This window comes from Puntigrus tetrazona, chromosome 6 (genome assembly GCF_018831695.1).
Source record: "Puntigrus tetrazona isolate hp1 chromosome 6, ASM1883169v1, whole genome shotgun sequence".
In the NCBI taxonomy this organism is placed as follows: Eukaryota; Metazoa; Chordata; class Actinopteri; order Cypriniformes; family Cyprinidae; genus Puntigrus; species Puntigrus tetrazona.
In genome coordinates this window covers 13117307-13142017 of record NC_056704.1, presented here as the reverse complement: position 1 = coordinate 13142017, position 24711 = coordinate 13117307, and the positions used below count along the sequence as shown (strand labels likewise).

General features: G+C 37.3%; 1 protein-coding gene across 2 annotated transcripts in view; it reads right to left on the bottom strand.

The window, feature by feature from the left end:
• LOC122346939 (LIM domain containing preferred translocation partner in lipoma) overlaps positions 1–22823 on the bottom strand; it is a 159986-nt gene extending 137163 nt beyond the window's left edge. The window contains exon 1 of one of the 2 annotated variants that reach the window (XM_043241840.1): positions 22675–22823. The gene's annotated coding sequence lies outside the window, so the exon portion shown is untranslated. Of the gene's footprint in view, positions 1–14412; positions 14504–22674 lie in introns of those variants that run through there. The other variant, XM_043241841.1, reaches the window with a different exon arrangement.
• Positions 22824–24711: the final 1888 nt, after the last annotated feature.

Here is a 24711-nt window from a genome sequence, read left to right as displayed (position 1 = left end):
ATAAAAAATACATTTAGTTTAATTTACCTTCACTTTTTGCCTTTCAACTCTGTATTGAGCAGAGCAGAAATAACCATGACCATGATATACATATACATATACATATAAATAAAGAAACGGCTGTAGGCATGAGGCAGCAGAAAAAAACAAGTGTCTTTAAAACCCTTCTTTTGTGCAGAACTACTTCCTTCCGCCACTGATTCAAATCTCAAGTTGACAGTTTAACAACTGAACCCTCTTAAAACGTCACTGTAGTACTAGTAATGAAGGAATGTTTAGTTACGCCATTGAAAGCTCGCCGTATTAAAAGCTCACTGTATTGTGTAGAGTATCAGTGATTTGTCTCTCTGTCTGGGGAAGGGGAACGCAAGTATCTGCTACGCATCTTGGTCAATGACTCTTCCAAAATACATTAAAAGCATTAAAGCAAATTTTCTAAATGAATTTATTAAAATAGAACAAAATTATTCGGTTAACATAATGAATGATGTTCTTGAGAAGAAAACAATAAAAGTGCAATAAAATTGTATAATTTAGTTTTTAGACAACAAGTCACATAGCGACATGCCGAAAAATGCAAAAATGACAAAAATTAAAACAGTACATAATATCATAGAGGCTCTTAAAACACCATATATTTTTTTTATGATACAGTAAAGATGGTTTAGGCTATAAAATGTTATGCATGTTAATTTTTTTCTGATAAAAGAAAGAAATAATTCACATTTACTAAAACTAACTCTGTCCTGCTCTTTCTGGCGGACATTCTTATTTGACGTTAACTCATCTAATGCTGGTTTTTACGCTGTTAAGTAAGAAGATGACCATGAGAAACAGGCCATTTCTGAATCCAAAGCACGAGGAAAGCAAGCAAGCGGCCAAATCTGTAATAAAGTGAGGTGAGAAACAATCCAAAACACTGACTTGAATTTCGTATGAGGAGCCCTAAATTATTCCTGCGCTAACCGTCGCCTCGCTTTACTTCCTCCAAATTTTCATTCGGTGTTTTTTCTCTCATTATCTCCTCTGTAATTCTCGGTCGCATTCCCCGTAATTTTGCCTGCTTGTTTTTTCAGCGTCGACGTCTTTCCATTCTTTTCTCTCTGCTTTCCGGCCATTTCATTGTTTCCAGGGAATATCCTGCATTGCCAAACTCGGTTAGACAGGCGTATGTTAAGTTGTGAATGATTGATGCGCCATTGACTTGGCCGGTCTCTCGTCTTGCCATAAGCTTAAATCATTCATACGAACATTTAATGATATATCCTTTGAAGTCGAAGGCCTTCAGGAGACGTGTGATTTTATTTAGACTATTGGTTTAGCGCCGATGCGTTTAATGTGTCTAAATCATTAAAATTGCACTTATAATAAGCGCAATACGAAGCAGTCCTGATTTACTCTCTGTCAGAAGTACAGGCTTACTGCCTACAGGGAGTTACACTTGTTTTGTATTATATTCTCCAAAGTAGGCTGCTTTAGCTCTGCCTTAACAATAACCACACAGATGCGAACACCCTAAGGAATAGCTTGGCTGAGATCTATTCCAGAGTTCTGGTAGGTGGGTGTGTGTGTTGTGTTTTGCAGAGATTGGGGACTAACTGTACCCCACAGCGCTATACCATGGGGCAGGACTTTCTATGTAGTCCGCCATTGATCTCAGGAAGCGACTGGTGTGTATAATGCAATTTATCAAATCAGCATCTGTCATCCTCATGGGACACTCTGACACGATGCAAATTCACTCCACACCATCCAATAAAACATCCTATCAGCCTCAGCCATTAACATGATGGACTGCCCTCCGGTAAGTAGGATTGTGGATCACAACAAGGACTTTTATAAAACGCTAAAACAGCTGGACAAACTCATAACTCTCATTTTTGAGGTTGTTTTTTTGGCTTGCGTGTTCAGGACGTTCAAGTAAGCCCACCCTCTCCCCTCCCACCCGTCCGATCCTAGTTTAAGAGCATGCAGGAATGCACACAACGCGAGGAATTTTAGCTACAATTTTCAGCTACCAGAAACTTTCTTTCCATATTTGGCCCGACAGCACGAGGATTTGAAAATCCAACCCTCCTCCCGTGTCTCCCCGCCTTCGATTTCAACTCGGCGCTTAACAAAAGAGCACCATCCCTCTCAAGTGGGCACATAAGACTCTGAAAAAAAAAAAAAAATCAAACAGCAAAAACTGCTAAAAACTGCTCAGTTATAACAGAAATCCAATCAGAAAACAAGTACGTGTTTGCATGATTAAATGTTACTTTTATTTGCTGTTTGCACACCACGGTTCAAAAGTTTGGGACTTTTTTTTCCTCTGCAAGAATGCTTTGAATCAACTAGTGACAGCACATATATTTGTAATGATTTCTATTTAAATGGAATGCAGCTGAAAAAAAATATTTAAACTGCAAACAGTTAAAAAAGATCAAACCACAAAGTGTGCAAAACGCACTTCATCTGAATGCCAGTAGGACTCCTTTTACTGGCTTGATGAAGCTGAATCGTGAACTAAATCACCTAACATGACGACAGCCCTCACGGCTTCAGTCTGATGACTAGAGTTCATCATCAGCACCCCAACAGCAGAGCACTGAAGAGATTATAAACATCAAACCCCAGGCTTTACACAGGATTTTCCTAATCTAACATGGAGTAAACTGATTAAGAATGCAGCAATATTACAATCCTGGTCAATGTTGTTTGGTTTACTGATTTCAAAAATTTAATTAAAAAAATTGAACATAAATTATTAAAAAATAAAATGCTAACAATGACAATAACTTGTTTCACAAAATGAAAGAAAACCAAATTTATCCACTGCAACATTAGAATTTACAGAATCAAAAACATACAGTATAAATCTTGAATATTAGTAAATAAATACAGATAAATCCTTTAGCTTATTTTTTTTTTTAAGTGTTTTGTTTTTTTCCTTTGTTTTGTTTTATATGGCAATTTTAAAATCAATAATACATTTAATCTGCATTTAAAATATTATTATCTATTCTATTAGTAGTAGTGGTGGTGATGCTAGTTATAACCTCTTAAGACTATGTTGAGAATAATTTGATAAGAATTTTTCTTCCTGCAAAATGTGTGTGAAATGGGTTTTTCTCATTATGTAAAATGTATCTATAAACTAAATCTAATTTGCATATTAATGCTAATGTGCTTTAGGGGCAACATGTAATGAAAAAAAAGTGTAATGGGAGAAATAATTAACAAGATTCACAAGATACACAAAATCTATAATATTTCATAGAACACAGGCTAAATGCGTAATAAACATGCTTTTGGTCCCGGTGACGTCATATGAGGACTTGTTTGAATTCATCGTCCTGTTTTGTGACAGAAAGTCCCCATCAAATTTTCCTGAGATGTTGAATTATGACTATCAATTCAAAAACTAGACAGGTTTAAATGATAGTTACAAAATGTTATCATATATCCATAAGAGTGTCATTAAATTATTTTCAGACATTTTTGAGGACCAAGGAGAGGGAGTGATCATGGTGAAACATCCAATCACGTATTATCTATGAAAAGCCCTGAATGCTAAAACATTAGCCACATTTCAATCCAGACTCAAAACCCATCTGTTTAGCTGTGCATTTATTTAATCAGCACTGTGCTACAGTCAAACTGATTGCACTGTATCTTAGATTTTTTAAGTTTTATTTTCTTTTTTAATCGATTTTTAAATAATGACAAAACTTTTTAAAACTCTTTTGTTTTATATATATATATATATATATATATATATATATATATATATATATATATATATATATATATATATATTATTTATGATTATTTTACTTCCTTTTTTGTAAAGCACTTTGAATTAATTACCACGTGAAATGTGCTCTAAAACTAAAATACAATTCACTAAAATACAATGCCCTCATCTGAGGCCGCCGGGACTTAAGAGGTTAAATTAAGTTGTAAAATAATAGCACACAAATTTTAGATACATCGTCATTTTTCAGAATTGTCAATATTTTGAATAATTGCGACTCTCACTTGGCAAACCCTGGCATGTTTTGCTTTGTGTCATATGAGCACATCTCTTAACACTGCTGTTGAAACAAACTTAACCGCTTTAAGGTCTGTTACTAGTAGTAGTAGCACAATTATTATTATTATTATTTTTCTTCTTATTATTATTTACTATTAATGGTGGTAGGTATAATTCTAATCAATGAAAACTGTTGCTAATTATCTGCATATTAAATTAAATAGTTGATGAATATTTAATCATTTTTAATATGGCAAACTGCAATAGACTACATCGATGCAACCTTTTTTTTATTATTTCAAACTGCATTAAACGGTCCGCATAAATGCATCTTTTGGTTCAGAATCAGCTTCTGTTTTGCCATTGCAGTGCAAATACGGTATTATTTAAAGCTGATTACGTTAGCATCTCTTGACCCTAAACATTCCAGCTTGGTCAGTAGCTCCAAAAGTCCCATATCTGGGTGACTGTGATCGACAGTTGCCTCTGTTTTGATACATGGGACACGCAAATGTCTGCACAGTTCAGACTCTTAAACCGAATGAGTGCATGAAAGAAAACATCACCATGAGTCATCAATGTTTTTCCAACGGGGAAAAACAAATGCACATGTGTGGAGTACAATCCAAGCTTTTATGCTTTTAGCCGCTATACTCGACAAATAAATTTCACTCTAACCCACCCAACTCAACTCTCCTTTTAATGGCATCTCTATGCTTTCAGACCTTTTTTAAGCCCTTAGCGCACTAATGCCGCAGGACAGTGCATTAAACCCTTTGTTTGACCTTTTGTTTTTGTTTGTTGTCATTCCCTCTCTTTTTTCCATTATCCTGAATAGGACACTGATATAACTCATCATAACGAGCAATTGACCAGCTTTGAGGCCTAGGCTGGATATTTCCGTGCGTCAAGGGCAGCGATCTAGGAAGCCCCGGCCCCAAACATCATCCACGCGGAGCTGCAGGACAGCTGTAATCTCACCCTCTCGCATCTCTTTCTAGCCAAAAATTTAGAACAGAACAGGCAAGCACCCCAGGAAAAAGGCTTTTACTGCTGAGCTCTTTGGATTCAGTATGATCCTTCTTAGCTCTCGCTGGAATACCTCGGATCATCCCAATCTATCCAATGATGTGTCAGTTAGGAGTTCTTTGAAAATATAAAACTCTATCCATGAGAATTTGTATTTTTGGTGTGCTTAATCCTGTTTGTCAGGGTTTAGGCTTATAATGGCACAGAACAGCCATGGCCCCTAATATAGCCGGCAATAGACTCTTCTATTTCTGCCCACGTTTGGCGAGTGGGGCTTCACTGGGAATCTTACTTTCATTGCACTTCTCTGGGGTGCTGCATTACTGACTCATTTGCCTCAGTATGACCAAGCGCGGAAATTAGAAGCAGGTTACACCAACATGCAAACAAAGTCCATGAGGTTTTCGAATTCAGATGTTGTAACTTCAACACAATACATTAAAGGGACGGTTTCACCCAAAAATGAACATATGCAACGACACTGAATGGCGACCGGTGGCTGTGAAAGAGCTTATAAAAATGTAACGTGAACAAATTGAAAGAAAAATGCATTCATTACACTTTATTAATCTTTGTTAATGTTCGTTAAAGAAAATACACTTGTTCGTTGATTATTCATGTTGGTTCACGGTGCATTAACTAATGTTAAAAAACACGACTTGTGATTTTAATAATGCATTAGTAAATGCTGAAATTAGCATTAACTTAGTGTTAATAATTAACAAATGCTGTAGACGTATAGTTAATTTTTAGTTCATGTTAACTGATGTTGTTAACTAATGTTAACTAACTAAATGAACCTTATTGTAAAGTGTTACCAATAAATTTGACTAATGTATTGGTTTCAGAAAACTCAAAATATAGTGCATTAGTCTTTAGTCTCTCTATTAATTTTACTGTATTGGAAAAATACAGTATGGACATTCTATTTCAATTCTGGGTTTGAAATGATATGAACGTAAATAAAGCAGAGAAAACAATACACAACTGTCGTACCAAATATGAATGGATTTTGGTCTTGACGCATCATGCCCAGTCGGACCGGATCTGTTCCAGTTGGGCTCAGACGCTGTTTGCATTCAGCAGGAAAAAGTCACATAGTGTGTGGTGTCTAAAGATTATAATCTTAGAATGCAAGAACCGGATTTTTCAAAACATTAATATTTGGGAGTCCCGTGAATCATTTTATTCTCCTGCATCCATCGCAAACGCAATAATACCTTGCGTCATGTCTCACGGGAGAGCAGGTCTCTAATATTATGTCTATATAACGTATAGTGACAGTATAGCCTGTAACTATACTCAGATTACGATTTTGAAAATTATGACAAAAATTAAATTAAATTACGACAAAATTTCCATTTTAGGGTGGAGCAACCCTTTAAGTACGTTGTGTAGTAGACTCTGTCATAGTTTTGTGCTTATTTCCAACTTTCAAAGACTAAAAATTGTCGTTGGAACAGTCGTTAAGTATGTTGAGGTCATCTAGAACATTTTAGGTCGCCGCGTAGTGTTTTCCCAGTTATATGACGGCATATTTTTGCAAAATCTGTAAATTCAAATGTAAGACAGATCGCGGTATTACCTGAAATCATACTGTACACATGAGGGTTCCTAGATTGAAATAAATAATAAAACATTCAGCTAAATAAATCTCCATTAGACTAAATAAGCTCTAATTCACAGTCTGGCTTTTAATGCATTATAATGATTTGAAAACATTAACAATGGCTGAACATGTGAATGGCTTTTATTCATTGGTAATTTCCCAGCCTTTGATCTCTATAAGATGAGAGTGGGGCACATACAGTAGACATTTCTTGCTTTAGTTCATTCATTAAAATTAAAAGAACTGAAGGATTGTTGTTTGCCGTCGCTGATGATACAACTAGGATTCTAGCCAAGGCTCTATTATTCTGTTTCACAACGGCACAAAAGAAACGGCTTGAGAACATCCATTGAATGAAAACTCCCACTCTCGCTCTCCCATATGAAATCATTACAAAGGTTACAGATGAGGACCACTGACGCAGTCCCAGAAAGGTCCAGGAAAGTGAGACACTTGTGATTACAACATACCTACATTCGAAACTCCCTTTGGATAAACAAAATAACAGCGACTGCCAATTCTCACCAACTCAAAGCCTGCGATTGCATTTGACTCCAATGCGCATTCAGAAACGAGCCAGAGAGTTTCAAGACAGAATGTTCTGATCAGTGTAAGCGAAGATCAGAGGCTATGGGACAGAACAAATTACATTATTAAGCTCAACAAACATCGCACTTGTGAATCATTTTCCTCCGAGAGTGCAGGGAAAGCCCAGAATCGTACAGCAATCCTCACTTAGGTCAGCGCAGCCAAAACTCCTGCATATTTATTAATTACTCACGATTTGGACTTTTTGCGTATAAGAAAAAAAAAAATCAACCGTGCTGTAGCAGGCGATTTTCAAATATAATGCATATGAAAAATGTTTACATAAGAAAAAAAAAAACGTATCAAGGTTTCTACAAAATATTTAGCAGCACAACTCTTTTCTTTGTTCGCGAAGAGTTTTTTTCCTTCAAGTAAATTAAAGTGTAAAAGTCACTTGAATGCTTTACGATGATTGATTTTACCGTGGTGAAACCCTGTAGTAGAATCACTGTAACCCGCGGAGACCCATAGCGCACTGCAACTGTGTAACTCTACTCGTGTTGCTTTGCAGCTGCTTTTGAGGCGAGCATCCCTCGCCAGACATCAGCTGTGTGATGCAGGATGAGGGATAGAGAAAAAATAAAAAGAGGCAGGGGAAAGAGAAGTGTCTACTGGCAGGTGCTGGCAGCACGGTGTGAGGGATAAGGACTTCCTGCCAAGTAGATGATTTGGGTCAGTAGGTAATTGCATTCCTGGATCACAGAGGGCTCTGTGGCAATTAATCCCGGCTGTGAGCCACGTGAGCAGGGGAACACGTTCACTGTACAGAGGCAACTGTGGTCAGAGAGAGGGCCTGCCTGCTCCAGCCAGGAAGCCAAGCGGCATTCTTGTCTCAGTGAGAGACAATGCTAAACACAAAATACAATAGTCTGCATCCTCTTGTGGTAAGAGCGCATGGCAGGTGTATATATCTCTCCGATGCAACTGCCCCGCAAATACCATGCAATGTTAAAAATGTTTGCTTTGTGTCCATCAACTTCCAAATAAAAAAAAATATATTAAAAGTAAAATTAAATTGAATTAAAAGTACCTTTGTGTGTATAATATATATATATATATATATATATATATATATATATATATATATATATATATATATATATATATATATATATAAAATTATTTATATATATATATATAATTTTACTATTTTAAAAGACAATAATCTGAACGGTACTGTACCATTACTGTAAACATTACTCATAACTCACACAGTAAGACATTGGTCATATGTCCCACCAGAATCTCTAACTGACTGGGGATGAAGCTATGTATAAGAAACCATTCAGTCATTATAACGAAACCAGCATGATCAGGACCACTGTTATATCATCCCAGATTCGTTTTATTTAGGAGGACAACAACCAGGTGAATGTTATTCATCTTATTACATGGCTACTTACTAAATCATTTTTTTTTTAATAGAGCGAGATGAAATAAATTGATTAACGAGACCCGAAATTAGCACTAAATCCTGCGATTTCAAGTGAGCTGATTACTTTCATGTTAAGGCTTTGTTTAAGTCTTCGTATAGAAGCGCATTCTCTGTAAATAAGCTGTGGAGAGACACATTACGCACAAGTTACAGCACGAGACAAATGCTTGAATGCAGTCAATAGGTCCTAATTAATGAATAAAGACTAATAGACTTTGTTTACTCTCCTTGCGATTACGCTGGCCATTGTGGAGATTTTTAAAACAGCCATTAACAGAGCATTGATTATGGCTTTTCATGGTGAGAACATTGTCCTGCAATGAAAAGGTTTTAACTTAGCATGACTTCAGCAAATGTATCCTTTCTCATTTTACAAGACAATAAAATTTCCACGTTTTCCGTCACTGTGCTTCGAGACAGACCCCTACCAAGTTCACTGGCAAGCCAATAATGGATAGAGAATTAGTTTAAAATGCCAGCAATGGCGACTCAAAAGGGTCATTTTTATTCTCTATAGACCTCAGAACACTTTGCTCCTCTATTTAATAACTCATTATAGCTCTTTCTAATTTCTTTCTGGCTCCAGTCTTTTTTGAATTGTACTTTGTAATAATAACACTTTCTATTAGCATTGCACTTTAAGAGGCTTTTAAATCAATCCAAAGATTAGAGACTTTTGGGAACACAATGTTAACTTTTAACTTTGTAGTTGGAGAGTGACAGCAGACATTTAATTTATGACTCATTGTAATTTTATGCTACATTTTTGAACATGACCTGAAAATACTTTTAAACAAATCAATGTACACGCACTCACATACACACAAAGAACTTAAAAAAACATGGCCGTAATACCAATCCACAGCTGACTGGATAAAAAATCTGCGTGACTGAATAATGGTTAAAGATATGTGGAATGAATGAATGAATTATAAATAAATATTTCTTCTTTAAATAAAAAAATCATTAATCAATTCATAGATTAGTGGACAGGGTTAATTTTGATATTATTTTCACTTCTTTTTTTAACCTAATTTAATGTAACCATGCATTAAAGGACTACATTTAAATTCCAAAAGTAAAAGTTTTAATAATGCACTTTTATGATTATCCCATTATTATTGAGTATGCACATAATGCATTTATTTAATACATGTACACTGGTATTCAGCTTTAAAGAAAAGCTTTTAAATCAAAGTAGATTTAAAAATAAATATTAAAATTTTTTAATGTATAACTGATTGGCTGCCATGGGCTAATTCAATCAAATATCATTTTCAAGTTTGTTTAGGGCAGTTATCAATTTCAGCTCTTGAAAAGTCATAAGACACGAACAAATAAATGTGGTTGGTTCCATTTTTTTTTTTCCACTGCTACATCCAAAGCAGAGAATTTGCCACTTTGTTTAGCTCTAAAAAGCTTCATATTTGTGATTTAAGCCTGAAAATGTTTTCCAGAAATGGTCCCATAGCCGCTGATCCATCCTAAAGCCAATGAGGCACAGGAATGGCTGGCATGGTGCTGGTGCAGAAACAAATATCTGCTGCTCTAGCTGTGTCTCTCAGCAAGCTATCATTTAACAGGCCAACATCTACGTCTCCTCTGGGGCCACGATATAGGCTTTTGGGATGCTCTGTTTTTAAGCCAACAAGCCTCATAACAAAATAACAGGACTAGTGAAATGGCATCTGTTAGTCTGGCACATGCAACCTTTTGAGCCGGGCTCCATTAACATACAGCCTGTGCGTCAGAAGAAATTAATCTGCCAGTGACCTCTGATACCAAAAGAACAGGGCTGAGGCTGAGCCCCCAGAGGCGCAGGATAATGCCTTTTTTGGCAGATCGCAAAATTGCGCCTTTGCAGCGAGGGGACATAATGATAACATTACTGTTAGATATTGGCATTTTTAATCTGACCTAAAGACCGTGTGGCTCTATGACAGACTAAAAAGTGCTAATGGGCTCATAGTCTTTCAAAGCTCAAAATCTGTGATTATGTACTTTTGCTTTCTGCATAGTCCCATAAAGCATGCATTAAATATTAAAAAGTCCAAAACACACATGATATGAAGCAAATGCAGTTTAATTAAAAATAATGCTGGAAAAGTAAATAGGCCACATGAGGCCGTACGTTATACTGATTAAACCATGTACTGAAAGCATAAACCAAAGGTAAAATAAAATAAAAAGAATTACTGTTATTAGCCAAACCAATCAGATCAATCAGTCAATCATGATACACAGCAATCTATGCTTAAACCTATCAGATCCGATTAGCCTGTAAGATGAATTTTAGCAATGGACATATCACTTTCTGGTTTTGTTAAACGTGTTAAACATCTAGTAGAACAATACGTGCTCGATTTTTAAGTGCGGTACATGCACCAAGGAACACTGGGATTCACCTTTTAAGAAACAGGATGGTTTAAAAATAACAACCTGCTCACATAAAAATACGTACCTCTGTGCACTTTTTGTGCATAAAACGCTTTTACATGCCTTGCTGTACGTTTCACTGCAGCTTCAAAGAGAAATGTCCAATGAGTGGCGCTAAAACACAGGTTCAATACGTGAACACTAACACATTTTTATTACACTGATATAGGTCTATATTGCTGCATTTTCAACTGATTTCAACTATTTTGTTGAACCGTAGTTACACAAGCTCCTAGTCTCAAGCATGTCTCTACGTACTCTTAGATATGAAGCTGGATATGTGTGATACATGTGCTAACGTTCAAAAGCATACGTTTTCAAAACTTGCAGCGTATTAATATTGTTTTGCATTCATAACGTGATATTCTTGAAGTAACTGGGTTTAAGGGAGGTTGAATGCAGGCTCAACGCAGCTTTAAACTTTACGCATCAGACTGGTCAATACACATAACATCCAAAACAATAAAACGTTGCATCTAATGCTTCATTTAATTCAGAACTTACATTCATCTGATTTAAACAAATTTAATATATTCTCTAAAATTCGAAACTCCAACTTTTGAGGCATTTCTCAGCGACCCCAAATAAAATTAAGGGCACTGGTTTTACCCCAAAGAAAACCGTAAAGAAATGTTTGCAGTATCCCGCCGATGCTTTCATTAAAGAAGTCTTAACCTTCAAATCATAAAACTCAGAGGAACTGCACGTATAAATAGAATGCAATCAAACCCTCAGTGTGAATCCTTTTATAAATAGATAATCATCCACTTACTTAACTTTACTTTCTTGCAATCTGCCCAGGCTTCTAATTGCTTTCATTAATCAATCCTGAGGTTTACATGTTGTCAGGATATTCTCTCAAATTGACGCTATACGAAAACAAACACCAGAAATTTCTCAAACTGGAGACAAGAATATTTTGGTAAAACAAAGGCCATTGCTGAGAAGCGAGTGCGCGCAGATTCAAATCTTAATCCAGGTTTTAAAGACGCGGTGGAGGATTCTCACAGCGATGCTACCGTATTTCCATGCGCCACAAAAGAAAAATTAATTATTTCTCGTAATACAAGTCAAACAACAAGACAGTTGATTACAAGGGAGGTTCCGGTCTTCTTTTAAAACAAGTCCCCTGGCCTTTTAAAAGGTAAAGTTAGCAATCCGACATGTTGTTTAAATGGAAGCACTTGTTACTGCCCTCTGATTAATTGAAAACAAAATTCAAGTGTTAACTATCACCTAACAACGTGAGTCATCGCGCATTTGGGGGATGAATAAATAAAACAAAAGTTAACAGAGACTTCAGTTAGTCTAAAACAGAGCAATGATTCATTGAGCAGTAAAATGTTTTGACTGATGCTAAGTGCTCCAGCTGCCGTTTGCACTGGCTCCAAACTGAATTAAGACAAGTGTTGAAGAGTTTACAGTAAACTTTGCCTAAAGCCAAGCAGCACTGGATATGAAGACCCTTCAGTACTGTTGAGCGAAAAGTAATGAGATTATCACACCGTTCTATCATTAAAGTCGAGTATATCGCACCTCACGGCTATGGAAAATCCCATTAAGGTCTACCTTTCCCTCCCACTGCTGTGGTGTGGTAGCAGAGGAATGTGAAGGTGTAAACAGCTGAACTGTTGGTTTACTGGCGGTCAAGAATGCAGTGTACTCTGACTAAAGACGTTCCTATTAGACAGTACAGGTTGATCTACTTCACCAACTTATGGTAAGATTCCATAGGGTTAAGGCGTAAAACTAGTATGTACTATTTCGGATGAGGTGACTGTGAGCTATATGCTCCTTTCTGCTTCCTACTTCCTTTTTTTTTTTTTTCTTTTTTTTTACAAATACCACGACCAAACAAAGATAACTGAACATTTTGGCACAAGATATTCTCCTTCCTGCATGGAAAAAAAAATTAAAAACCCTTCTAACTTAAAGAATTAAACAGGTTTCGACAAAAAAAGAGACAGCTTCGTACAAACTGAAAATAATAATTATAATAAAGTGCCTTTTTTTATGTTGTGTTATTAAATGTGACCCTGGACCACAAAACCAGTTATAAGCGTCAATTATTCGAGATTGAGATTTATACATCATGTGAGTGGAGAATAAAAATTTCCCATGGATAATTTTGACCAAAATTAAATTTGAACAAATATTCCTGTGCTACTTGTTATATGTAATATGCCCTTGCTACTGTTTTTGTGCTCCAGGGTTTCTTGCGTTTGTGTGTGTGTTACATGCAAAACAGAAAAATTATTTATTATTATTACCATTTTTTTTTTTCGAAACAATGCTTTTAAACCAGATTGTGATGTTTCTGGTCTCTTAATGGGTAATGGGTACCTGCTTAATGTTCAAGGAGAAAAATACAGCTCTCAAAGAAGGAATTACAATATCATGCGTCATTGCTCAACTAAACAAGCAGAGCAGTATGTTAGGCATGAGAGAGATGAGACACCCAACTCAGAAAAATGCTCCGTCCATGCATAATAACTGCATTTAGTTCAAACTCATGATTGTAAAAACACCTTTATTTGTTCTGCCCCACTGGACCCAGCCTGAGTTTAAGACCCCAATAGAATAGTGAAATAGAACGTGGTTAAAGAAACACACTGCCCTGCCTGAAGAAACTCATTCCTGCTTAATGCAAATAAACTGTGCTTGTCCTTTAAAGGCAATATAGCTCAACATAATTGTGAGTAGTTCTTCACACCATGAGTAACACATTCCACAAATATATCTCCTCAGCAAATTTCACCAAACAAAGAAAAGAGTCACATACCTATGATATGCAAAGCCGTCTCTGAGCAAAACACAAAGCACACATCACAATGAAATACCTTACTTTCCATTTCAATGAAAATCCAGCCTTGGTCGACAGTATGGGAAGGACATGTATATGTATACAGACAGTGGAAGCGTTTCTAAACCCACTGAAGGTTATTCTTTAAACTCTCAGATTGAAATAAAGCACAGACACATGTTGCGCAAAGTAAAAGTCACTTTATATTAATTGCACCACTCTACATCAACTACAAAAACTGTAGGAAAGCTTAAGTAATTCAAAACTTCCAGGAAAACGTCAGGTGGCTCCTACCAACAATTCACCCAAGAAATGAAGGCCATATACAGCAACTGCCTACACATTATTTGTTGTAAGCTATATTTCCGCTATGAAGAACACAACTGTGATTATACAAGGCTAGAGCAACGTGCCACAGGATTGCAGCAAGGTTAACGCGTCTAAACAAAGCCACAACTTATATAGAATAGAATTGAAGAGAAGAGGATACTCACAGCATCCCGTGTGTCTATGGACTAGAGAAGCCCTCAATGGGGAGGACCCACAGCCAGGCCCTTATGCTGTTAAAATGACTCATAGTGCTTCTTCCTGCTGCACTGTGGAGTCATAAGGAGGTAAACATTTCCAAATATGGAAATAAAAATAGGCGAAAGATTGGGGGCAAAATTCGATTCGGCTTGCTTTTTTGGTCTGGAATGCCACTCTTTTTCACTGGCCAGAGGCATATAGAAGCCAAGTCTGTGGTTCGTATCATTTGCAGAATAACAATGGTAATTGCTGGGAGTTATTTAAGAGAGGGGCACGCACACTTACAATGGTCTCTAAGAATAAAACAGACCACAGTATCTAAAAAGTACTCTTGCACGTCTGCATAGAGGGCAACAAAAACTGAACCACGAGACGCTCAGACAGCGCTACGCCACTAAGAAACATAATATTTGTTCTAATACAACCATTTCATCAACACGGTGCCGTCTGATCCATACAAAAAGCTTTGGAAGACCAGACTGAAAAAAAGACGTACATTATATACTTACAAACTATTACTTAAAACGACTAAATTTCGCAAATAATTACACTGAAATGAAAACTAAAATAAATGTTAACTTTTGAAAACTGAATACTCCAATAATCCCTAATGATAAAACAATCTTGGTTTCATTTACAACTTTAAAACAATCATTTTTTCTGTGTACTTTTAACAGCTTTCTGACACTTTTCTGACAGTTTAAACTACCATCCACTTTGTTACTTAATGACACTCAATGCAAAATGCAAAATAAAATTTCATTAAAACAAAAACAATAATATATCAATGAAATGCTTTTATTATTTATAATAATCAACAAGCAACATGTACCTTATTATAATTATTGTAAAACATATTTCGAAAATATGAGTGATTTTCTTGTGGAGTAAGTTTAAACTATCCCTCTTAGGTATGTCAGCGTGGAATCGCTCTTTAGTTTTGTCTGCACACCGAGCAATGCAATAGAATAGTTGTTCTCCACTCTTCCACAGAACAGACTGCAGGGACTGACCAAACATGGAAGTCAGGGTGGCGCTCCAATCACTCGGAGCGCGCAGGAAGTCCATTTCAGTAGCTTTTCACAAAACAAACGCAGTTCACCTGTATTCCTTTATCACCTTTCGAGAACATCCTCCTGTGCCACAACAGCTCTAAGCAGCAAGAAATCAACCATAAGGGTCAACATTCACCCAAACGCATGCGCATTGAGGTTCAAAAGATATGCTGTAATGCACACAGCGGTTCAGAAGGAGAGCCGCTGTCGTAGTGACAAAGAGAGTCAAGTGCTCTAAAACCGTGTATCTATATCACATCAGAGCTTCTTTTCCTGCACAAAACGCCGCTTCATTTTCTGACAGGGATCATTATTAGACCTGTGAGTAAACCTGTATTCCATCTAGTGTGATGATTATTATAATTATGAGCTATTTGGGAAAAATACAGCATCCTTTTAAAAAGAGCAGTGTTTTCTGAGAATGTTGACTCATTTTACATCTTCTGCTGATACGCTGTAGCCGAGTTTAGTTAATAAGGTACAACAAGACAAGACCAGATTTGGCCCTATAAAGCAGTCAACACATTAACACATAATTGGCTTCGGGTCACTCATGTGCAGATGTTTCCAGCCGTACAGCACAGCCGCGCAGAGCTTATTTTGAAAGGCACAAAAACTTACATTCGTAGATGAATAAACACAGCGTGTATTCCTCAAATCTAGAAATTAATCTTACTGATTGCCTCCCGTAAAGAGCAGAGCTCCGTGATATTATAATCATAAAGATAGCAAATGTAATTAAAACATATTCAGGCCCTGAATGCCTAATCTTGAGAATTGTTTACACATAACAGAAGTCTTTACCGATTCCACGCGAAGCAAGCGGCGGTTAGAACAGAGGAGAGTGGTGTTTCTTTATTACTGGAGGGGGGGAAAGGTTCTTGTGCGTTTCGACAGGGTTTCACTTAACAGATCTAAAATAGCCCTTTCATGCCTGAATCCACAGAGGGGATTTTAGAAGTAATAATAACCCATTTACAAGGGGGTTAAACGGTGTCAGAGAGAGTGACTTCAGGTGATTAAAGATGCCTAATTAACTCTGGCCCTGCACTCCCTCAGAAGAGTGCTAGCCGGCCCGACCCACAGCTGAGCACATAACTGTGGGATTTGGATTGTTTTTACATATTTTTTATGATGTATCCCTCTCTAAAACGTGATGCAATTCTATGCTGATACAATATAGCAACAGAGCGATACTCGGCATCTGCCATTATTACTTCAGGAGCAAGTTTGCCTTGTTTTAAGAACGTTTGGGTATTTGTAATGGAAACCGAAACTAAAAACTACCTGCTTATGGCACAAGCCTACCTTTTTCTCAAGACACAAAATGCGTACCGACAAATACACATCACCGCAGTTTCCAAAAGATATGACACGAGAACAAAACTAGAGGCGCCTTTTATTACTTTTCCTTCGAGTTTTGATTAATAAAGACACATTTGCGCACAATTAATTGAAGAATATCATGTTATGACCATCACACATGCGAGCATCGCACACATCCAGCTTCATATCTGTGGGTTTCGTAGACGGTGTGTTTTTTCAGTAGTTTTTTCAGAGATGTACTTGAGAGGAGAGGATGTAACTACGGTTCAACAAAACAAATCTGTGTAAAAGGAAGTCGAAATGACATGGCTGTGTTAACAAATGCGTACACAAAAAGTACACAGAGGTACATCTTTTTATGATAAATAATAAAATGACATAGGCTGCGTGTTAAAAAAAAAAATCAGCAAACGAATAAACATCTACCATTTTTTATAAAATGTTATACCGTCCTCTGCATCAGCCACGGAAAAGCTTATATTACTTGATGACTAATACAAGATTAATAATTTGCAAATGTCACTGCCTTTCCAAGGAACATCACGTGTATCCAAAAAATCTTAGATGGATGAATCACAACAGCCAGAAGATCATCTCTCCTAAGAGTGTGCTAATAAACTCTGCTTTTAATAGTTTTTTCAACAGCTTAGATTGTCTGAGACTTCAACGACAAAGCAGCAGATTCATTTTAGCGATTGAATTTAGTTTAGACATTCTTAATGCAGAAAAAGTCCAAAATACCGATCGCAAATTCGTTTTTTGTATTCTGTATGTCTGTAATATCGCCGTATGAAGGCCTCGTGAAGCCTCTTCATTATCTCGCTGCACCTGAAGAACTAATTATAGCAGGTCAGAGAGTTTTGCACAGCTTTAACACGTGTTCAGCCAAGTGTAGAAAAACATGTATCCGTTGTTAGGGATGTGCACAACTATATATTTTTGAAATCAAGTCAGTAGGTTGTCAGAACAACGAGCCGATCTGACCTAATCATTCTTAATTAGAAGATTTCTATGCTTATTTTAGGATTACTGATTAAACATTTGTCAGGGGGCCATTTAAGTTATTTTCTTGCATAAAAAAAAAAAGTCAACCCATTGCCACTGAAAATATATAAAAACCATTCTATTGTATAAAGCAAAGTAAATGAGTAGTAAAGCACATTAATTACATTGATCCGAACGTAATCGACGTATCCGTGTACATGCGTTGCATACGTTGTTTACATAATCATCACCAAAATGATTGTACAGGGTGACACGGAGAAGACACATTGTTGATTGAAGTTGTTATTTTTGCTTGCTTTGCTTAGAAAAAGCATTATCGTATCGCTTTGTAAAGTTACGGGTGAACAATGAATTATTTTAACAATGCGTTTACTTTGTTTGAGGCGTCATGTATCCATGGGAGGGCCAGACCGCTCTCAGAGTGCAATATTATCTTAATATGTGTTTCAAAGATGAACGAAGATCTCACAGGTTTGAAAAGACATGAGCGAGTAATTAAATGTCACAATATTTATGACAATAATTTCAAATACATCCTGCGAGGGAAAGGGTTTGCAATATATTATATTAAGTAATGATCTTTTGTTATTATCGAAAGTCAATCAATCAATCAATCAATCATTTTTATTTATATAGCGCTTTTAACAACACAGGTTGCATCAAAGCACTGGAAGTGTAAAATATTTCTGATTTATTAGGGGAGTTCGTATAATTTGAGTTACTACAGACCGGTGTGTTTTTGGATCCACATAAATAATGAGAAATGGAGATTCACGATCCAAAATCAAATCGATTTATCGACATATATCCAATCGCGAGGTACCAAACGATATTCACCCCCATTTTGACACATGTATAATGTCAGTAGAGCCGTTTTAAAACACTGACATCATTGACTGCAGAGTCGAACTTCACTCTGAAACTGGCAGCACTTATTTTTACTTGCAGCAACCAGTCAAATTAAGACTTCAGTGTTTATCGTTTTAGCTTGAAGGTTATTCGAAAAAGTTTGTGTTGGATCTTCTGAGGAGTAAACCCAAATATGAACACCTACATTTTTTATGCTTTTTCCAGAATCACGCTGAGCAAAAGAAAAAGAATAAATAAAATGGATGGCGATGAAACATTCGTTCTGCAAATATTCATACTTTCTAAATATAGCAGTTCAAAGTTGTTGTTTTTTTCCCAATGTCACGAAGCCTTACTGACTAGCACAGATGACTGCGGTCCAAATTACAACCCATTCAATAAAACACTTTTCCAAAATCCTTGCCTGGAGTCAACGCGACACCCGCCCTGACTAAGAGGAGCCGGAGTTTGACAAAGGCAATACATTCTTATTTGGTAGTCAACGGACGGTGGACCAAAGGAAAGTTGAAGGTTCTGGAAAACGAGAGAGATAGTGCTATGAAACACTTCATCAATCACAACCGGGACAAGAGGAACGGCGTTTAATCCACATAAATCGAGAAGGCCTGTCCGGCCGTGGTAATAAGCATACAATGCTCATGTTTCTAAATGCATGTGAACACGTCTCAGCTGTCCTTCCTCTTATCTGCCCGCGCCTTCCTTTTTCTATCACCGGCCGAAACACCGAGTGTCCTTTTTACGGCTGCAGGTGTCTTCTTAGCCTTGTATGCTAATGTGGCAATCTGTCTTTCTCCTTGCGAGCACTTGAAGGGAATGTGAGGAAGCTTGATTAACCAGAGTTCAGAGGAAGATCAAAGTCGCAGTGCAGCTGAACTTTAAGTCGGGCGGCGTTCCTTATACTGCTGTGTCAATGAGTGCAGTGAGAAATGAGCAGAAGTCTGCTGTAAATCATAACCGCACGAGCGGCCGCTGCATCATCCGTCTCGCGGTCCGGAGCCTGTTCCACACCACATCCTAAAGGACAGAGTCACTGTACGCTCATTCATCCACCTCTCATCCTGCACGCCTGTTTCCTGTGTACTTAAACTACACAGATCCGTCCTCACTAACTCTTGGAAATTGGGAGCGCAACAGCGAAAAACAGAGCCAAAGACTACTGAATTCGTCATCCAATACCGTAACACGTCGCAAATTACAGCTCCGTTTAAAACTTCTTCGTCGGGGCAGATTCGACACACGCGAATTTCAAACGAAATGCGTGATTCAGGCAAAAGCAGAAAGGCCGTAGTTAATCACAGCCATGCTGAAATGCAGGAATGGGACATTGCTTTCGATTTGGTCGCTGGTTTTTCAGACAAAACACGGCTAGTCATTTTATTTATTGGTGATATCCAAACAAAAATAGATTTAATTAATATAGATTTCTCACTAATACAAATATTCCATGTACACTGTATGCAAACATGAATTTTAAAATATATGTATTTTACAAAAACAAGCTAAATTACAGAAAATGTAAAAACAAATGCAAATGAGCATCACCTATTCCAATACTGTCTAAAAAAAAACAAAAACGAACACTGCTTAAAAGTAAATGCGTAAAGTCTTCAGTGTCACATTCCTCAGAAATCATTATAATATGCTGGTTCAGTGCTCAAGAACATTTTTCATTATCGATGTTGCTTAGTGTTTATTTGCAAACTGTGATGCTATTTTTCTGGAATCTTTTATGAAAAGAAAGTTCAAATGAACAGCATTTATTTTAAATAGAACCATTTTGCATTTTGCATAATTGCGGAGTCATAAATGCATGAGCGGTGCTTCGCACAAATATTAGTTATTAAAAATGCATGCTCAAATGATGCTAAATGATTAGATTCCACGTACATTAAAAATCATTCAGCCGGTTTGCATTGTACTGTAGGTGGTCTCGGTATCAACTGTTCATGCATTAACTGTTGCTTTAATCCGTACTACTACGTGCACTATAATTGTTGTCTTTGTGTATTTATAACTTTCAGTTGTCACTCTTGTTCCAGACGGCACCTGATCACAGAGTCTCCATAGCAACAGAAAAGAGGTACAACACTTTTTGATCCAACAGTAACCTACAGTAATACGGCACAGAGTCAATATTCATAGAAAGTCTGCGCTAATGGCAAAACGACAGTCAAAGGAGTGAGCATGGAAGACTAAGCTCAAAGGAAGGATTCATCTTTTTACTTTAAGCATCACTAGCCTGTCAGACATGTCCTCTTTTTTAATTCCTGCTGTTGGTTGAGATGTAGTTTGGAGTTAAAACTTTTCTGGAAGGCTGGGGGTGGGGGGTGGCAAAGATATTCAGTTTGATGGCTGGGAGGCCTTGATGTTATTGATTAGAGATTCATATCAAAGTAGAATTCTGAATGTCGTCTTTGTAAGGAAACAGATAAATATTTTAGCACTTAGCTACTTTTAAGATGAACAATGTCTGTATTCTAGACATTTCGGCTGACTTGAAATGGAGATATTTGCTTTTCTGACAACAAAATGTCTTTCAGGAGAGATGAATTGTGTTTTTACTATTAGCTGCACACACAATGGAAAACTGATCTCTATTGGACTAAATGCTTAGATTACGGCATTGGATTCGTGCTTTACCAAAAGATAATCATTGCAAAAGAAAATCAGAAATGCATTTACTTTCGATAGTAAATAGAAACGCGTTCCATTTCAGCAATTAAAGCCATGAATGACAGAGCCATGCTGACAAAACAAACCGTATTATCGCTGTAGAGTTAGTTAGCTGAAGTCTGACTTCAATAGGCAGCTATAAAGCTCACGACGCAAAACAAATTGCATATTCAGCTTTGAGCCACGAGATTGTCTAAAAACTTTCAATACGGAGCGCATCTTAACCACCTCCACATTGTGGTTTAAAAGCAGATGCAACAGGCTCAAATCATCCAGAATGATGTCCTAACCATCAAGCGCGTTTCTGCTTCAGCATGCACTCAAATTACCTGAGCTTTCGTGCCATGGTTTTGTTAACGGCGATATGGGTGTAAAATACATATTACAGTTTATTGAGAGTTGGAGCAACGCTAATATTATACATATTCCATGTCGGCATGTCTTTCGATTTGAATGAAATGCATAATCGCTTGATAAAACAAATCACATGTGTTTTATTACAGATGGAAATATGTGCGCACGATGACATAAAATGAATAAAAATAATAATAATAATGCAAAAAAATACCCTTTTTACAAGTGCATCTGGTCTGAATTTTTAATTTATTTATTTTTTATTAAAGTACTCAAATGTTGTTTCAACTACAAATGTACATTTGCATTGAATGCTCTGTAAATTGCATCCTGGCAAAACATTTTACCCCCTAGAGCTACATACAGGCTATTCATCTCCGTTACAGCAGAAAGGATCACAAGTCACTGTAAGATTTACGCATCAACCGGTAAACAAGCAGACGGAATGAATCCCTGAACTCTGCTATACAACATCGCGACAAACGGCCAGCGCCGATATCTCCTATCTGTCGCTCTTGTGAGCAGAAGCCACGTCTCTAGGCGCTACAATCCTCCAGCCTATTTACTTCCGCATTCTTCAAAAGAAACACAACAAGTACGAGAATGTTTCGGAACGACAACGCGGTCGGTTTAAGAAGTCCGCGCGCAACAGGCGTCCACTTAATCGCGTTTAAAGCGCGCGAACACCTACTACACGTTCGCTCGAACGTTTCGGCCGCGGGATAAAAACACGAAACAAAAAGTTCGCCCCCCTCCTTCCCAGCAGTCCCACGCCCTCCATTTCAATGGCACGGCACGAATCTCTCACAGAAGAACATATAGTTGTCAAATATAGCTGAAGCTGGCGAGCCCCGGCGCGGAAACACCGCCGCGTTTATCCCCGGGCCTGCGTTCGGCGTTTCCGCGCGCGGAGCCGCCCCTCGAAAGCTTTAATAGTTCTCTTACCTCGCTTTCTAAGAATCACAGAGTTTCAAATCCCCACTTAAAGTGAAACTTCTTTTTCCCAAATCTGGGAGAGTAACAGGCAGTGACGTCAGAGGGCGAAATTCCAGCCGGCAGCACACACACACACACACACACACACACACACACACACACACACTTACACACAGAGTCACTGAAATTTGCCCATGTATGGCAGTCTCAGCCAGCACTCAGGCAATATCTCTTCCTCACAAGGGCTGTATTCGCCTTATTGTGCAAACAGTGCAATAACTGGGATTATTCATCATTTGTTGCACCACTGTTTAGTAAAGCTGGCGCTTTTGTGTCTGCTGAGATCTTTAAATTTAAGCAAAGTTACGAATTATACAACAAAATGTTTTTATTTGATTCGTTCGACCGGCTGTGAAAACTGCAAAAACTACAGAACAAAGAACGCAAACTGAAACATACACACATTTAAGACAAAGTTGTTGCACACAGAGGAGTTGTCACTAGAACTACATTTAGTAACGGTAAGATTTTGATTGACAAGTCTAATTATATGAATGTGATTTCTTTCACAGTGGTTTGATATGTTTATTAAACACGGTATTCCTAAATTAGAATAGTTCTTGATGCAGAATAAGTCGAGAAGCAAACTAAAGTTTCAGTATTTTCAAATGTATTATTGATGTAAAAAAATAGGATAATTTGTCCAAATGTTTGCTGAGATTTACTCGCCCTAAGGTCATCCAAGATGTAGATGAGGTTTTTTTCATCTGAGCAACAATAACGGGTCCTCTGCAGTGAATGGGTGCCGTCAGAATGAAAGTTCAAACATCTGAATAAAAGCGTTTAAATAGTCAACAACTAATCAACATGCATATGTGTAATAAACAAAGCCATCATTTTTACCATCACGCTGATGCTTTCTGAGGTCTCTATCCATTTTGCATTTTCCAGTGAAAATTGTATTTTGTCTGATTCAGGAGAGAAACATGCACTGATCAAACACTCTTCACAAACAAAAAAAAAAAAAGTATTGGTGGATTTTGATGTAAGAGGATGACGGGGTATGGATTTTTTTTTTTCTAACAGCTGTTCAGGCTCTCATTCTGACGGCACCCATACACTTGCTTAAGATCCACTGATCCTTGAAGGCAGGAGTCAAAAATAAGGAGTTTCATTAAATGAATCATTTTCAGTTCGATTGATCAACAAGTTCACTTGTGTGTATTTAAATTAAATTAATTAACTAATTCATGTTTTTTCTGTGTTACCTGTTTTATTTTTCATTTTTTTTTTATTTTTATTTAAACTTTTTACCTTGCTCTGGAAACCTAAACTTGGCTGTGTCAGCTTACCCCGTGCTGTGTGACAACATGCCCCGGTGGGCCAATGTGTGTTTTTAATGAACTCTTCCTTTCTTCCACTGCAATACCGCTGGAACATTTTCAGAGACGGAATTTCAGAAATAAGACAAGTTCTCATTAAAATCTCATTAAACTTTCATTTAGATTCTTTAAAACTGTCGATGCATTTCTAAGGTAGACCAGCACGCTCGCTCATCAACCAGAAATAATAGTAATCCAGACCTGTGTACGTAACAGTAATTCAGTAATATACCTCAGCGATAAGACTATGATCTGTTTAGTCTAATCTCCTTTCACACTTCGCTCGACTCTCTCTGACGCGGCCTGCCCTTCAACACCCGGCCACGCTCAACCACGCACTGCAGTTTGCATTCAAATCTGAAAGTTTGCATGTTCGGCTGTCAATGCAAATACCATAGCAGTGCTCTGGTTCTGCATTTTTATTTTCGTGTGCTAGGGAATGTACCACAATAGCTTTGAATGATGATGACAGTGGTCTCTGCACGCTCTAAAGGTAACATTTTGAGATAAACCTCATCGTCATCTGAATAGCATGGTTCATTCAGACTTTCGCCAGAATAGTTTAAATGTAGTAATTTTGGGTCCTGCAAAAGATAAACAAGATCGAGCCGTAGAATGGGTTCGGTGCAACTAGAGGGGTTTTGCGGGTGTGACAGAATCATAC